The following is a 6,998-nucleotide window of genomic DNA, read 5'->3' as shown; positions in this document are numbered from 1 at the left end:
GGGATAGGAGTCATAATTTCAACAGAGTTGGGGCTAAAAAGTATATAATTGGAAGGCACAAACAGGATAACTATATTATGTTGGGGTAAAAGGGATATTCTAGATAATGAGACATTTTCAATATTAAACCTGTAAGTACCAAGTATTATAATATTCAGAATTTTAAAGGAAAAACTACAGAAAATACAGATATAAATAGATAATAAAATAATAGTGGTAGATATTAATTGTCCTCTTTCAGAATTAGACAAATTTGACCAAAAATAAATAATAAAAAGATAAAGGAATAGAATAGAACCTTAGGTAAGATAAATAATATAGATATCTGAATAATATATCCCTAACACACTTGCCTGAGGTCAGTAGTAGACATAAGCCTGAGCATACATATAATCCAAACATAGCTTCTAGTGGAGCATCAATGGCTTAGAGAGTATATTCCTCAAAACTTTTACTTTAACAATCATCATACTGTAGATAATCCTGCATTCCTGAGGAGTTGTCATATTGGTATAAAAATTCCAAATGGATGTGACCAAACTAGAAAGAGTTGTTTTAGAAAGAGTATGACCCTGGCAACAGATTGTGTCTGCTGCCTAGGAACCAATCTAGCAGAATATGGACCTTGTAATATATGCTCATTGAAAATCAGATGGGCAAAAGTGTTCAAATTAAATGCTGACAGGAACATGGAGAAACAGGCCTAATATTGCATTGCTATAGCATCTGTGATTTTTTAAAAAAGAAAATAAGATGGAATTATATATTAAGTGCTGTAAAGCTATTCATTTTCATTGACCTAGAGATCCCATTACTAGGAGTAGACACACAGAGATAAAAAGCTGTGTTTGCCAGAACATATTTATAGAAGCTTTGTTTATTATGGCCAAATAACTGGAAATAACACAAATGCAGTGAATGATAGAAATGGCTAAATAGATTGTGATATTTGAATGTAAAGGATCTTATGCTTTGAAATGACAAAAATTTTAAATTTAAAGTAAATAAGGGAAGTATATGAAAAGGTGAAAAAAGAAGAAAAGAGAATAAGAATAATGTATAACACAATTAAAATTTAAAAATAGTCACAGTCAAGAGAAAAATTTATCCAAATAAAAAAATACAAAGTGAAGTCAAAAGTAAAGAATTTTTACATTAGCATACCTATAAAATTTATATATTTTACACAATTTGTAAACAATATTTGCACATAGTCTTTTGTGTACTTGTTTAGTAATTTTTTTTGGTGGTGGTAGTTATTTATAAAATTGAAAGAAAAGTGGAAATGTGTACAATGATAAAAAGGAGAGAAAGGAGAACAGCTTCTCATGTAATTGCTATGTACAAGAAGAAAATTCATGACATATGTATAGTTGCCAAAAAAAATCCTATTGAAAACAAAGGGAAAAAGTTTCTGTATGAAGGAGGTTACATCATTTGACCATTACATTAAAATTTTGCAGTGAAGTGAGTGGAAGAAGGAAAGTAATTTAAACTGTTACAATATGGGGAAGAATTTTTAAAGATTTCAGAACTCTTATCAGTGCAATGATCAGCCATACTTCTAGAGGACCAATGACTTACAGTACAAACCAGACCCAATAGAGGTGATGGACTATATATAATGAAATATTTTTGAAAATTGATAATGTAGTGTTTTTCTTGGCTATGTATATTTTTTACAGGGGATATTTTCTTTCTTTTCTTTCCTTCCTTCCTACTTTTCTTCTTTCTTTCTTTCCTTCTTTCCTTCATTCCTTTTGTTCTTACTTTCCTTCTTTATTTCTTTGTTTCATCCTTCCTTTTTCTTTTTCTTTCTTTCTTGGAAGAGAGGAAGTAAAAGGAGACAAATCCTTGTTAATTTTTAAAAGAAAAATATAATTAAAATAAAATTGATGTAGCTTGTTTGTTAACTATTAAAAGAAATACTCAATTGCAAAAAAAATCTGATATCTTCTTTCCTATTTTCTGTAACTAAAGTGAGAAATGTTGCTTTTAGGAAGGAAAAATAACATTCATTTAAATTAATCCCTATAGGAAGTCATGGATTCATAACAGTAATAAAATAAATGACATCAGATATTTTAATGTTTACAAAGTGCTTTACATACAGTATCTCATTTAGATAAGGTTAGTCGCTTTTACAATAAAATTGATATATGACTAGGAATGCAAATTTTTGTAGCATTATTTCAAGATAAGACCAAAGAATATGTTATGGCCTATATAATTTAAAATCATAGGCTCTTGAGCTCAAAAGGACTTTGTAGATCCTCTAGTCTTGCTCTCCTCATTTTAAAGATGAGGAAAATTTAGCTAAGAAAGGAGATATGACTTATGCAAGGTCACACAGCTATTTTCCCTTTAGGAATTAAAATTATTGTGATTTCTTAGGAAGGAAGGCTACTTCCTTATGATCTCTACCTTTTTTTCTCCTTTGAGAATAAAACTGTTCATACAATTTGAAGACAAGTTCATTTAATGTTTATGACAATGTACTTACAGTGCTTTCAGATTTTGAATGATCAGATCTGAAAAATACTTAAGCAGATTGAATTTGTAGGTTTTTCTTCCTTGCTTCCTTTGGGAAAAAATTTAAAAAAGAAACTTTAAAAAAATCAAGCAAACATATCTTGCTCCAAACCAGAATAAGTAATCACAAACCAGTGATATGAAGATCCTTCTTAACTTCTGTTCATCATTAAAAACTCCTATTACCTTGTCTATATTATATATCATACAGTTCTTTTCCTATCCCATGATATAGAAAACAAATTTCAGACCTTTTTCAGTGTCACTATGCCAGATAATTAGGACTAATAATCATGCCAGATTCCTAGTAATCCATTTGACAATTCTGAAAAAAAAATTCTTTCTCCATCTATTCTGAGAAAAGAATATCTGTTTTCCCAAAGAAAATGGGAAGATGAGTAAAATGCTGAAAAATATGTCTTAGCGAAGTGACTTATTATGTCTGACATGAAGTTATCTTTGCTTTGTGTGTGCCTAGTACTCAAATTGCCCTATGACAACAAGCATTCATTTCATTGCATGATTTAACAATTGTCATTATTTTGAAAATTTTTTGTCATTGCTTGAGGTCTATGCTGTCATTTTTCTCTCTAAACTTCTAGAACACATTGGCACTTTCTTTTGCCATCTCCTTCTGGAGGCCTTCCTCAGAGGTATTTCTGAGAAAAGATAAGTTGTGAAATGGTTTCTCTAATATGCATTGTTTAGAAAAGTAAAGCATGAAGCTAAAAGGCAAGAGAACCCATAACTTTTTGAAGTAGAATTATGATTTATTAATGGTAAATGAACAGAGAGGGCACTGATCATAGATCAAAGGAAGCAAGACCAATAGCTAGAAAAGGCTACAAAAGTAAGCAAAAAAAAAAAAGGAAGAATCTCTTCATGTTGCAAAAAAGAATCACAGAAAAGATAGATGACTTAACTAAAAGAACACAGGTAGTAAATGGTAGAGTCAGAATTTGAACAGGTCCTTTGATTTCAAATCTAGAACTTTTCAAACTATATCACAGCTCTTTAAAGATGGGAAACCTCAATATATTAGGAATTAAATTTTATGGTTGGACTAACTATAAGAGAATGTGGTCACTGATTTTAAAATTAGCAGCTTTTATTTAAAAAAAGGGTAGAGAGAGTAAAAGTAGAGAAAAGAAAAAGAGGATAGAGGATGTCTATCCTATTACACTAAATATTTCTCCAGTGCTTGGTTCAGCCCACACAGAGCTCATTAAGCCCTCAGCCAGAGGATTCAGTTGTGAATTAAGCAAAGGTTCAACTCATGTGGCCTCCTCCAAGAAGGGTAGGCTTCTCTGAAACTAATCTCTCCAGAAGCCAGAAAAGGAATATTAACTTTTCACTCACCAGGAGAAGATCCAAAGGAGAAGATCCAGGAGCAGTCTTACAAGAAGCAGTCTAAAAGCCAGAGTCCCAGGTCCAAGGCCCAAGGCCCAAGGCAAAGTCCCACAGAAGAATATCCTCCAACCCAAAAATTCAGAATGAAGCCCTCTTTCACAGGGAGTTCATCATCTTTTATAGTCCTTTTTTTTACATCACTTTCTGTCCCTTGTTCCATTTTAGTGGGACCAATTATAGTCTTTAAATTGGCATAGTACTTCTTGGGGTGAGGAGGGGCAGTGATTGTAAGTTCTACTTCTCATCCTATGAGGGTATAAACTCTTATCAAAGAATTCACAAATTTACTGACTGATTGAGTTGAAAGAGTAGAGCTCTCTAAGTGGCTTCCAATCTCCCCCACCTAGTGCTAAGTAGAGGTATTCAAGATTTGGTTGATTAACTAAAAAATAGGCAAGGGGAGAGTCAATCCTATCTTCACAATCCCCCTGTGATCCTTTGATCCTTTTGGAGACTAGTCTCTCCAGGAGATCATTTAACATGACCATGGTATAAACCTCTAAAAATCTTCTAGCTTAAGGTGCATACAATATTTTGCACTTTTATAAGAGGAAACTACAATAATTAGAGATAAAAGGGAAATAGAAGAGAGAGAAAAAACAATGTTTGTTATGTGCATTGACAAAAAAAAACCACAATAAAAGGGCAGTCCCCTTTTGCATAAGAGTTTATATTCAGAATAAATGGGTTAATCCCCTTCAGTTCAGGTAATTTGCATCCCAAAGTTCATTCTGGATCTCCTGATGCAGTGGAGGATTTTTTTTTAATTTTTTGGCACTTTCTCCAAACAGTTCATTTTTCTTGATTCAAGGAGTTAGCAGGTTTCTTTTCCTAAATTTTTTTTTCTCAAAAATTTTTTTAAAATAGTAGGTTTTATGGAAATCATACTAGTAACTAGGAATATAAAACTAGGGCATGATGCTTCTAAGATAATCTCTTCAACAAAGAATTGAGATTAGGGGAAGAGGAAAGTATTGTTATTAGAATAGTGATTTCCTTGGAAGATGGAAGAATATTCCAACTAAATGAAAGGAATGTATAGTGAGTAAGATGATTTTTTAAAAAGTTATCAGAAATGGGTACACTACAAAAAATCATTGTATGCTATATTTTTTATATCTTCATAGTGTTTTATTTATTGGGAAAAAAGAAATGGGGGGATTGAAAAATGGGAGATAAAGGGAGGTTTATAGTAGGGTATGGAGGAGATGCTGACTAGACCTGAGACCCTGTTCCTGGTGAAGCTGTTCTAAAATTTCTTCCTTTGTAATATATATTGGGAAAGGAAATAGGAGGAAAAATGGGGATAATGGGAGGTTTGTATAGGGTATGGAAGAGTTTGAGGAGAGAGAGGGAATATTGCTTGGTGATGCAAGGGAGGGAGATGCCCCCTGCTGAGAAGAAACAGCAGGGGTCCAATGAGGTCTGTTTGTCTTTGAATGACTGAAACTGAAGTTCAGCTCCCTCTATGACCAGAAATGATAGTCCACTTTATCTGACTGCATATTTAAATAATATAAAGTTTAATAACTAGTTGGGATTGGAGTTTTTTCTCAGCTTCAGACCTGAGGCCTGGCCCCAGAGGCTGGCAGAGAGTTTGTCCCACTCCCGTCTACTCTCATTGTTCTAATTCAGAATCTTAGCAGTACACAGAAAGCAAACAAGAACAGGTCTAACCTTCAGAAGCGACTGGGCCTGAATCTTCCGGCTGAATCAAGAAGAGCATGCCACTTCAGACAGGCTGAACAAGGTCCTCTCTCCTCCAACACCAGGCAGCCCATCCCCCGCTCCCCGCAGGAAGGAAGTGCCAGTCACAAGACCCAACTGCCACTCCCAGTTGGCCCCTTCCCCCACAAACTGTCAGTCTTGTTTCCTTTCCACACCTTTGAATTGACACTTGGTGAGTGAAAAGTTGACTCTTAACTGTTGGATTTTCTGGGAAAAAAAAACGTAGCCTCAAGAGAGATTTACCTCGAGAGAGATTTCTAGGACTAACTCTCCATGCCTACGTTGAGCCAGGGGCCTGGAGTAAATTACTTTGTGCTTAGGCTAGATATCTTACCTCATCCTCTCTTTGATTTTCATACTTCAGTATTTCTTCATTTTGTAAATAAATTATAAATAAATCTCTCTGGAATAAATTAAATTACTGGCAACCACACTCTTAAATAATCCAGTCCAACCCTTTTAAAAATAACCACTTTTCCTCCCCACAGTTGCCACTTTATGTTTTCCTTAAATAAACTACCAGATTTAAGTTTTGGGAGAAAAACTTCCTTACAACCTCAGACTGCTAAAGGAAATGATTCTGGGAAATCATGATGTAAGAGGCTCCATAATTTTCCTGTTTCCATTCTTGCTGCTTTAAAGATTTTATGGAGTTTTCCATTAGTAACATTTTGAAACTTTACTCTTGGTTCAGCTGAGTTATTTCATTCCCAGTGAGATAACTCCTTCAATCTATCTTCTCTGGCACATTTTCATAATGCATATCTTCTTTGATTTTTATTTTATTGTGATTTGGATAAATGGATTTCTTTACTATGTATATTCATTGTCAAATTGGTGTGAGGTGAATATGGAGCTTGAAGTTCCCCTTCCTACAAAAAGATAAAATGATTTAAAAAGTTAGCTTGAACCTATCCTCTAGACAAACAAAATTTAATGGAGCACATATATATGCTCCTATCCTAGTACCTTCTCTCTCTGAAGAGAGAAAAGTAGTAACCTCTAGCTCCACTCCTTTGCTCTGCCCCCTGGTGGGAATGAAACCTCTCTTGACGTCCATATTTCTTTAATTTATTATAGTTTTATCATTTCACCTTTCCTCATGCTTTAAGACTTTGTTGCTGCTATTCCTCCTCCTCTTGACCTTCAGTTTTTTCATCCCACTTTTCTTTTCCAGGCTATTATCGCCACTTTGCCTAGAATCTCTTCCCTTTTCTATTTCTATATCTTATTAAAGCAATTTAGTACCACCCTACCCTTACTATTAAATTCCTTTCCCTCTTATTTTATAACTTGCCAAATCATAGCTTTGGATTACTACCATTATA

General features: G+C 33.9%; 1 long non-coding RNA gene across 1 annotated transcript; it reads right to left on the bottom strand.

The window, feature by feature from the left end:
- Window positions 1-363: 363 nt before the first annotated feature.
- Window positions 364-5,908, bottom strand: LOC103100937 (uncharacterized). The gene is made up of 3 exons (XR_008911212.1): window positions 5,620-5,908; window positions 2,504-2,581; window positions 364-1,821 (listed from the first exon to the last, which is right to left on the bottom strand). It is a non-coding gene; the product is annotated as an uncharacterized LOC103100937 (long non-coding RNA).
- Between the last annotated feature and the right edge of the window lie 1,090 nt (window positions 5,909-6,998).

The sequence above is a fragment of the Monodelphis domestica genome, chromosome 1, assembly GCF_027887165.1.
Source record: "Monodelphis domestica isolate mMonDom1 chromosome 1, mMonDom1.pri, whole genome shotgun sequence".
Taxonomy (NCBI): Eukaryota; Metazoa; Chordata; class Mammalia; order Didelphimorphia; family Didelphidae; genus Monodelphis; species Monodelphis domestica.
Note: the sequence above shows the minus strand (reverse complement) of the source record. Positions and strands in the feature narration are given on the sequence as shown.